This window comes from Hyperolius riggenbachi, chromosome 7, assembly GCF_040937935.1.
Source record: "Hyperolius riggenbachi isolate aHypRig1 chromosome 7, aHypRig1.pri, whole genome shotgun sequence".
Classification (NCBI taxonomy): Eukaryota; Metazoa; Chordata; class Amphibia; order Anura; family Hyperoliidae; genus Hyperolius; species Hyperolius riggenbachi.
In genome coordinates, this window is record NC_090652.1 from 6398087 (window position 1) to 6409273 (window position 11187).

Below are 11187 nucleotides of genomic sequence, written 5' to 3' on the forward strand. Positions count from 1 at the left end.
TAGCCCCTCCCCTTCCTTTACCTTAAAGGGGAACTGAAGAGAGAGGTATATGGAGGCTGTCATGTTTATTTCCTTTTAATCAATACCAGTTGCCTGGCAGCCCTGCTGGTCTATTTCTCTGCAGTAGTATCTGATTAAAACCAGAAACAAGCATGCAGCTAGTCTTGTCAGATCAGACTTATAAGTCTGAACCACTGAAACACCTGATCTGCTGCATGCTTGTTCAGGGGCTATGGCTAATAGTATTAGAGGCAGAGGATCAGCAGGGCTGCCAGGCAACTGGTATTGTCTAAAAGGAAATAAACATGACAGCCTCCATATACCTCTCTCTTCAGTTCCCCTTTAAGTTCTTCTATGTTTTCCGGACCACCCAGGTGCACAAGTCCATTTTGGCAGCCCATGGTTTTTTATTTTGTTACTTGGTCCGGAAGTTCTGGTGGGACCCGGGCTCCCCTTCTTACTATTCCCCGACCTATTGGTGAAGATTGCGGCAAAACTGTGTGAGAGAGAGCAGAGTTCCTTTCAACGTGGCCGGCTGTTTTGCTAGATGCGCATACCAGCGCGACAGGTGATGACGTAGCGGAACTTCCTGTCGGTAGTTTCAGGAAGTTCGGGTTAATGGTTTGGGTGCGTTACTGCCTCCTTTTCCCCTCGGCGTCCTGCAGGCAGCGGTGGTGATTGATGCAGCTCAGCAGGTATGGACTCCTGCATTTTGCAGAGTGGACAGACAAACTCGTCCAAGAACAAGCCTAAGGCTCAACACACACCATACAATCTTAGTTGTTCAATTTTATCACTTTCATGTAGTATAAGAGCTTATCCAATCAATCATTCAAGGTATTTTCAATCTGTTGGCCCTTATACTACATAGATTTGGTAAATCTGTACAACCAGGATTGTATGGTGTGTGTTGAGCCTTAGGGGAATGTTTCGGAAGAGTCTGGTGTACCTAAAACGGATGGTTTTAGAGTGATTTGATACCTTAGATCGACCTTTCCTAACACTTCGAAATCCATAACTTTGGCTAAGAAAACTGATAAAGCTAGAAGATGTGATGTTAAATTACCTTTTATTTGGAAAAATAAGATTTGTCAGAAATGTGTTGCTCCGGCTGATTCGAATACATCAGTGGTGAAAGATTTAGTGGAAGTCTTGAAAAATGAGCTGTGTAATACATTCAAGGCTTTTCGCAATGCTATGTCAGATGCTCCTACTAAACCGCAGGGTGCTAGTGAGACTCCTGTTCCCCCTGAGGGTGAGAGATTGGAGGAAGATGTCTCTGGGCAGGAATCCTTAGAGGAAGGTGAGCGGAGAGATGATATGGTTGAGGGTGAAGAGCCTTCTACTTCTAAATCTCATAAATATCTTTTTTCTGCTGAAGATACATCTGAATTGCTGAGGGCAATATATGAGAATGAGGGCATACACATTTCTGAGCCAGAACTATCAGTTCAAGAAAAGATCTATAAGGGTCTGAAAGTGCAGCCATGCAGGTCTTTTCCAGTCCATTCCTCACTGAAAGAAATGTATGATGGATCAATGGAAAGATCCAGAACGTAGACCATTTATTCCAAACTCTTTTAAACGACGTTTTCCCTTTGCAGAGTTGGACGAAGCTCTGTGGGATAAATGTCCTAAGATCGACTTAGCCATTTCCTAGTATTTAAAAGAGTCACATCTTTCTTTTGAAGATTCCGGTCTTTTGAAAGATCCGATGGACAGAAAAAAAAAAATCGGATGTCCTAATTAAAAGAGCTTGGGAAGTTACTACGTTCTGCTTTAAACCAGAGATGTCTTGTATTTGTGTAGCACGCAATCTCATGTCTTGGATTGAAGCTATAGAAGAAGAGCTTATTAAAGGATTGCCACATGAAACTATTCACCAGGTTATTCCTTTGGTCTATAAAGCAGTGGCATTCCTTACTGATGCAGCAGCTGAAGCACTTTGTTACTCAGTGTGCTAATGAAAAACCTGTTCATGGCATCTATAGATCTTCAAGATGCCTATCTGCATCTGCCCATTCATGTGAATCATCAAAAATATCTAAGGTTTGCCATCAGGAAAGGAGACTCAGTTGCGCATTATTAATTCAGGGCACTTCCCTTCGGACTGACATCAGCACCTCAGATTTTTATAAAAGGTAGTTGCAGAAATAATTCAGTACATGCATCTGAAAAAGTTAAGTCATTCCATACTTGGACAATTTCCTGATTATGAACTCGACAAGGATCTATCTATTAGAGAGAGACTGTTATCAGTGCATCCAGATTATGGAGTCTCTTGGATGGATGGTGAACAGGGAAAAGTCTGAACTGATTCCAAAAAGAAAACGTTTTTAGGATATGTGATAGATACAGAAATGGAAACCATTTCTCTCACTCAGGAGAAGATGGTAAAATGAAAGAATGCGGAAGAGCAGATACAGATGGCAGATCGGTTGTCAATTATAACTTTAATGTCGGTACTGGGTCTGATGACGTCAGCAATTCCAGCTGTAGATTGGGCTCAGTTTAATTCAAGGACGCTTCAATGGCGTGTTCTGAGAAATTGGGACAAGTCACCAACCTCAATAGACCAATTTATCAATATGACCAGGGAAGTGAAGACATCTCTAGACTGGTGGAAGAATTTAAACAATTTTTCTATGGGAAGGAGATGGAGACAGGACAATCCTATAATAATTACAATGGATGCCAGTGCCTGGGGTTGGGGTGCTCACTGTGCACATCTGCAAGCTCAGAGACAATGGTCAAAACAGATTTCAAGGAAATCCTCGAATTACAGAGAATTACTAGCTGTGAAGTTGGCGTTCATAAACTTCCAGGACAGAGTGTTACAGAGAGAAGAGCTTCTATTTTCAGACAACATGGTAACAGTGTCATATCTGCACAAAGAGGGGGGCACAAGGTGAGAATCATTGATGAAGCTAGCCCAGGAAATTCTTCTATGGTCAGAAGAACACTAAAGGGGCCCATACACTCAGCCGATTTTCTGGCCGACCGATCGATCCCCATCGATCGATTGATCGTTTGCAAATGGGTTGGCCAATCGACCGATCGATGGCCGATTTCGATGGATTTCCATCGAACTGGCAGGGTGGAAAATTTAGGTCGATCTGATGAGATTGCTTATCAGTTTGCATTGGCCTTAATGGAAATCTGATGGCAAAAAAATGCCATCAGATCGAATTTCAATAGATTTCAAACTGAAATCTATTGGAATTCTATCCTGGTAAAAAATGTTCTAAAAACGCATCAGATAGATCATCAGATGCATTTCTTATCTATCTGCTGCCAATCTGACGAGTGTACGGGCACCTTTAATATCAGTGGTGGCAGTACACATAAAAAGGACAATTGAGTGTTTGAGCAGATGTTTTGAGTCGCCAATTAGTTCTGGAGAGCGAATTGGAATTGAATCAGGAAGTATTCGAAATGATAGTGACTTGCTGGGATCGACCAGCCCTAGACCTATTTATGGTGGATAGGACTAATGTATGCTTTCCCTCCATTCAAGCTAATTCAAAAAGTTCTATGCAAAATTGTGAAAGAAAGGGCCCAGGTGATTCTAATAGTACCCTGGTGCCCAAAGAGGTGTTGGTTTCCTCAGCTGAAAGATATGTCAGTAGAAGATCCATTCATTCTGCCTCTACATCCGGATCTGTTGATTCAGGGACAAGCTCAACATCCCAAACCAGAGTGGTTACAACTGTCTGCCTGGATCCTGAGAGGGAACTGTTGAGAAGGGAGTCTCTGATAAAGTAATAAATACTTTATTAAAAAATAGGAAACCAGTTACTAGGAGAGTTTTTCAGAGTCTGGAGAACTTTTGAAGCTTGGAGGAAAAAGACAAAGAGAGGAGATGCTGGGCCAGAAATTTTGGAATTTCTACAAAAAGGAGTGGGCGTAGGTCTTGCTCCTGGGACCATTAAGGTTCGGGTAGCGGCTTTGTCTGTTTTTCTTGACAAAAGATTTGCCTTTGATCCCTTAATTGTGCGATTTATGAAGGTCATTAAGTCAGATAAATTTGTACCACAAAAAATTATTCCGCCATGGGATCTTCCTCTGGTATTATCATCTTTGGCGAAATTTCCCTTTGAACCATTGGATGAGATTTCCTTAAATCTTTTGACATCCAAAGTTGTTTTCCTTGTAGCAATCACTTCTGCAAGGAGGATCAGTGACCTACAAACTTTATCGGTTAAAGATTCTTTTGATGACAGTACTAGAAAACAAGATAATTTTGAAGCCTGATCCAACTTATCTTACTAAGGCCAATTCTGCTTTTCATATATCCCAGGAGGTTGTTTTGCCATCTTTTTGCAATTTTCCGAAAAATGCTAAGGAAGAAAAGCTTCACTGCCTGGATGTGAGGAGAGCCATTATTTCTTATTTAGAAAGAGTAACATCTTTTAAAAGATCTAATCACCTTTTTGTTCTTTTTGCGGGGCCAATTAAAGGTCAACAATTTCACGCTGGATTAAGGAAGCTATTATAAAGAATCAGGACATACCCTTACGCATAAAGTCACAGCGCATTCTACAAGGTCTCTACTTCTTGGGCAGAAAGAGCAGGCGCATCCTTTGATCAGATCTGTAGGGCAGCAACCTGGTCTTCTCCTAATACATTCATTAAAGAGGACCTCCAGCCTAAACAAACAAACATTAGTTATGTTAATTAAAATAGATAGGTAATATAATCTCTTACCCACACTGTTTTAAAAGAACAGGCAAATGTTTGATTTCATGATGGCAGCCATCTTTTTGGTTGAAAGGAGGTGACAGGGAGCATGAGACACAGTTCCAACTGTCCTGTGCACCTCTCCCAGTTACTAGGCAACGTGAATAACATAGGAAATCCCATCATGCTCTGCACAGCATCAGGGAAAAAAAGCCAGGGCTTTCTTTCTTTGATGGGTGGAGCTTAGTTAAAAATGCAGCTAAAAATGATGCTTTGGTAAGAAAAACAAAGTTCTGATGCTGTGAAACTGTTAACCACCTGAGCGGTCTGGACGAGCTGAGCTCGTCCAACACCGCCGGAGGTCGCCGCTCAGGCCCTGCTGGGCCGATTTTAATCAAATAAAAAGCAGCACACGCAGCCGGCACTTTGCCAGCCGCGTGTGCTGCCTGATCGCCGCCGCTCTGCGGCGATTCGCCGCGAGCAGCGGCGAAAGAGGGTCCCCCCAGCCGCCTGAGCCCAGCGTAGCCGGAACAAAAAGTTCCGGCCAGCGCTAAGGGCTGGATCGGAGGCGGCTGACGTCAGGACGTCGGCTGACGTCGATGACGTCACTCCGCTCGTCGCTATGGCGACGATATAAGCAAAACAAGGAAGGCCGCTTATTGCGGCCTTCCTTGTTTATTCTGGGCGCCGGAGGCGATCGGAAGATCGCCTCCGGAGCGCCCTCTAGTGGGCTTTCATGCAGCCAACTTTCAGTTGGCTGCATGAAATAGTTTTTTTTTTATTCAAAAAAAACCCTCCCGCAGCCACCCTGGCGATATAATCAGAACGCCAGGGTGGTTAAAGAAACACCAAGCCTTTCCAGTGCTGCTGAGGAGATTTTTTAGTCCGGAGGTTCTAAAATATATAGTGGACGTGTTGTCTAATCAAGATCAAGCGTTCGGAAGAAAAGTGCTTCAGTTATCCCACCCTAGGGGTAAGAGTTTCTCGCTGGTCTCTCGTGTGGCCATCCTGAGGGACGCTAGGAAGAAAAACCCTGTTACTCTTACCGTTAGCGGTACTTCTTCGAGTTCCTCAGGATGGACTATAACTTCCCACCCATCTTGTATAGTTAAAATTAAATATATTTATGTTGATATGTATATTGATGTTTGTTTCTTTGTCCGGGTGGCTGCTCGTTTTATAACTGAAGGTAAAGGAAGGGGAGGGGCTATTTAAACAATCTGGGCTTGTGTTTCCATTGGGGGAGGGACATGGAATCTCTTTCGTGTGGCCATCCTGAGGGACTCGACCGCTAACGGTAAGAGTAACAGGGTTTTTCACAGAGCTCCTCCCCTTGCTGCAGGATAGCACAGTGGAGCCGTTTAATATTAACCTTCTCCAGTGCGGATTCTGCTCTCCTGTAATTTTCCTGATGGACTCATGCTCTATGCTGCGTACCTCTGGCTCTGAATGCCTGTCACGTGATCAGGAGCTGGAGGTACGAAAGCATGTGCAGCTGCCAGGAAGAACAGGAGAGAGCTTCGACACATCACTGGAGCAGGTAAGTATTACACTGCTTCTGGTCTCCTGTAATCTTCCTGATGGACTCATGCTCTATGCTGCGTAACTATGGCTCTGAATTCCTGTCCCGTGATCAGGGGCTGGAGGTAAGTAGCACAGTGCGTGCAGCTGCCAGGAAGAACAGGAGGGAATCGACGCATCGCTGGAGCAGGTACATATTACACTGTTTCTGGTCTCCTCTGATCTTCCTGATGGACTCATGCTCTATGCTGCATACCTCTGGCTCTGAATACCTGTCACGTGATCAGGGGCTGGAGGTACGAAAGCATGTGCAGCTGCCAGGAAGAACAGAAGAGAGCTTCAACGCATCGCTGGAGCAGGTAAGTATTACACTGCTTCTGGTCTCCTGTAATCTTCCTGATGGACTCATGCTCTATGCTGCACACCTCTGGCTCTGAATGCCTGTCACGTGATCAGGGGCTGAAGGTAAGCAGCACAGTGCGTGCAGCTTCCAGGAAGAACAGGAGGGAATTGACGCATCGCTGGAGCAGGTAAGTATTACACAGTTTCTGGTCTCCTCTGATCTTCCTGATGGACTCATGCTCTATGCTGCATACCTCTGGCTCTGAATACCTGTCACGTGATCAGGGGCTGGAGGTAAGAAAGCATGTGCAGCTGCCAGGAAGAACAGGAGAGAGCTTCGACATCACTGGAGCAGGTAAGTATTACACTGCTTCTGGTCTCCTGTAATCTTCCTGAAGGACTCTCTATGCTGCATACCTCTGGCTCTGAATGCCTGTCACGTGATCAGGGGCTGGAGGTAAGAAAGCATGTGCAGCTGCAGGAAGAACAGGAGAGAGCTTCGACACATCACTGGAGCAGGTAAGTATTACACTGTTTCTGGTCTCCTCTGATCTTCCTGATGGACTCATGCTTTATGCTGCATACCTCTGGCTCTGGATGCCTGTCACGTGATCAGGGGCTGAAGGTAAGCAGCACAGTGCGTGCAGCTGCCAGGAAGAACAGAAGAGAGCTTCAACGCATCGCTGGAGCAGGTATTACACGGTTTCTGTTCTCCTCTGATCTTCCTGATGGACTCATGCTCTATGCTGCATACCTCTGGCTCTGAATGCCTGTCACGTGATCAGGGGCTGGAGGTAAGAAAGCATGTGCAGCTGCAGGAAGAACAGGAGAGAGCTTCGACACATCACTGGAGCAGGTAAGTATTACACTGCTTCTGGTCTCCTGTAATCTTCCTGATGGACTCATGCTCTATGCTGCGTAACTATGGCTCTGAATTCCTGACCCGTGATCAGGGGCTGGAGGTAAGTAGCACAGTGCGTGCAGCTGCCAGGAAGAACAGGAAGGAATCAACGCATCGCTGGAGTAGGTACATATTACACTGTTTCTGGTCTCCTGTAATCTTCCTGAAGGACTCTCTATGCTGCATACCTCTGGCTCTGAATGCCTGTCACGTGATCAGGGGCTGGAGGTAAGCAGCACAGTGCGTGCAGTTGGCAGGAAGAACAGGAGGGAATCGACGCATCGCTGGAGCAGGTAAGTATTACACTGTTTCTGGTCTCCTGTAATCTTCCTGATGGACTCATGCTCTATGCTGCATACCTCTGGCTCTGAATGCCTGTCACGTGATCAGGAGCTGGAGGTAAGCAGCACAGTGCGTGCAGCTGCAGGAAGAACAGAAGAGAGCTTCGACACATCGCTGGTGCAACTTACACTCAGTTTTATGAATGCATAGCTACCTATGAATATAAACAGAAAAGTCGGTTTTAGTAATATATCCAGACAATACCTTTAATTTATATAGTGTCACTAATAAAGTTCTATACATCCTTTTAATAAAGTAAATTTAAGCACACAACGAAGGTGGGGGAGGGGGAGGGCACACAGCTGATCCATTACGTTGAGGAAGGCAAAGCCAGTGCTGTTATCTATCCAAATGAGGCAGTGGAACAGAATACAGCCCTAACTCTTCTGAAAACACTTCTGTCTGATAACCAGAGAATTCTCTCTGCCTTAACGCTTACGGTATTATTTTGTGTTGCTTGGAGCCGAATGAATCAAGTTTGGATCACACTGACATGGCTGTTGTGCACATTTCACAGTTAAAATTGAACCCCCCACAAAGAGATTAAAATGAGACAGAAGGACAGTTCTAATAGACTATTGCTACTACACACACAAATATCCCTTTTGTTAGTTCACTTTTCTCTCATCATGCCATTTCAAGTACGCTTTTCTCAAATTTAAATGTATAATCCTTCAGACAGACGTAAGGGTGCTTACACACATCCAATTTTGATTGGCTAATCACTGAACAATTTTACCATCTCTATGTAGTATGAGGGCCTTCAGATTGCGAATGCTATGAAGAGTCTGTGTGGGTGAGCTTTCATTCTACATCAGCGGTAAATCTGTCCAATCACTGACCTATCAGCATTGCATGTGGGTACTTGGGTTTAGGTATAGAGCCTAGTACACAAGTGTAAGTCTTAGCAATCTAGCAGCAAGCGTTGAGGTGCGTACACATATACAATTTTTACTGGCCAATTTTACAGCTACCAATAAGTAAGAGTGTTCCTACACGATCTACCGTTTTCAAAATCTGTTGGCCCTCATAATACATGGAGCTGGTAAAATTGGCCAATCAAAATTGATTGTGTGTACGCACCCTTAAAGTAAGCTCTAAGCTCACCCACTAGGTTCCTATCTACTCGATTTCTAAGCCTAACCATTGTGTCTCAAAGCTGTGAGCTCTCAAAGTGCCCCCTTCTGGCCAGTGATCAGGCTGGGAGAGGAGAGGGTGAGCAGCGATGTAAAGGTAGATAAGGGACTCCGCCCCCACACCATATTCATGATGCAGCCATTCCAGAGAAATCCTCCTTGGATAAGTTAGTCACATGACCCAGAGATTAGCACACAGAGTATACAGCAACCAGGAGAGGTGAGGGGGATAATGTTTCCCCAGCACAGAGCCATCACCTTACCCCGCCCACCTCCAAGTGGGCGGATTCATCTCACAGTGAAAGACTAGTTGCTGCCCCCTCCCAACTCCTCCCTGACTACTTCCTGCATGTGATGGTATCATAGGGAGGAATCTGGACAGGACACAGCTGATCAGTCTAACCAAGCAGCAGCAGCATTTAACATTGGCACAAGTAGACAGCTTTGCAATTCCAGCCAGCCAGGAAATATAAAAATAATTCTGGAAAATGTCTTTATGTGCGACGCACAAAACTTTCACACAAAATGTATTAAATTAAAAACAACATATAAGCCCAAACTGAAGCTTTAAAATTAGGTTCTGATCAATAAAGTAATAAAAAACAACTATGACTGATTTCAAGATACTGGCACTTTTATAATTTACTTAAGAAACGACTCATCCCTAGCCTGTACTGAGCAGGACACCCGGATATATGTAGTTAGGTGGCAGGATCAAGAACATGACATAAAACACTGCTGAAAACCCTCAACGGTACTTTTCTAAACTATCAGCGCCCAGCATCAGCCTTAGCTCACTGATAAGAAATTCAAACTATAAAACACTTTCCTAGCAGAAAATGGCTTCTGAGAGCAAGAAAGAGGTAAAAAAAAAAAAAGGGGGGGGGGGAATTTCTTATCAGTGCGGGTCACACTGTAGTCACTTCTTGTCTGAGTCAGGTCTGAGTCAGCCACTTGCATACCTGATATTTAACTCTTTCAGGCAGAGAAAGAAAAAAAGTTTCACAGCATAGTTATTTGTGTGCTAGGCACTGTACATACCCATGTCTATCTCATCATGTCACACGTCACTTTTCGGGTATCCTTTAAGCCTCACTGAAATCACTGCTGCAGGACAAATTATCAGATTGACTCCTAATTGAGTATTAGTTCATTAAATTAGTGAGCCAATTAAGGAGAGAAAGTTCTCTGCTCCTTCCTGTCAGATTAACCCTGGTACACACCATGCAATATCCCGTTAGATAGATGGTCCGAATAGATCATTTCTGACAGATCCCATCTGATTTCCGATCGTTTTTCTGATTGTTTTGCAAAGAAGTGATCAGAAAAATGATCTGAAATACAGTCGAATCTGTCAAAAATGATCTGATGGGAAATTGCGTGTACCAGGAATTCCACTTCCAAAACATTCTGATAATAGTGAAGGCAAGCTTAGCAGTCAGCAGCTAAATGGCTTGAGTTTTAACCCTTCCAGCGACACAGGTTGTTTTAGCGCACAGCACCGAGACTAGGCTCCCCGTAGAAGCAATGTAATGCAGTGCTTCGACGATTGCCAGACCCCCAATGGTATTTAAAGGGGCACTATGGCGAAAAATTTTAAAATTTAAAATATGTGCAAACATATACAAATAAGTAGTACTTTTTTTCCAGAGTGAAATGAGCCATAATTTACTTTTCTCCTATGTTGCTGTCACTTACAGTACTTAGTAGGAATCTGACAGAAGTGACAGGTTTTGGACTAGTCCATTTCTTCATAGGGGATTCCCAGCAAGGCTTTTATTCTTTATGAAGATATTCACTATAAAGTTTTTAAACGAGTGGTCCTCAAACTAAGGCCCGCGGGCCGAATGCGCCCCCCCTGAGGCTTTTTTTTTTTACCAGCTCCCCACACACAATGCATTACTTATAGATGTGGTCAGCTACCTTTTTAAATATTGGTGGTCCGCATATAAAATAGCAGTGCTGGCACCACCCATCTATATGGATGGGTGGTGGGTGGAGCAGTAATTTGCTGGTTTCCAATCAAATTCCACATCAGGTGACACTGCTGTCCAATTGGACTGCAGGTTGTCACCTGGGTATGCTTCACTGTCTGGCCTGCAAAGACTTCTACATCATTTTATGTATACTCTGCCCCCCAGCAGTCTGAAGTATGTTGACCCGGCCCGCGACCCAAACCGTTTGGGGACCCCTGATTTAAACAATAATGCTGGCCAGCTTTCCCTGCTCGCTACACAGTTTTTTGCCAGTTGGACAGAGCAACTG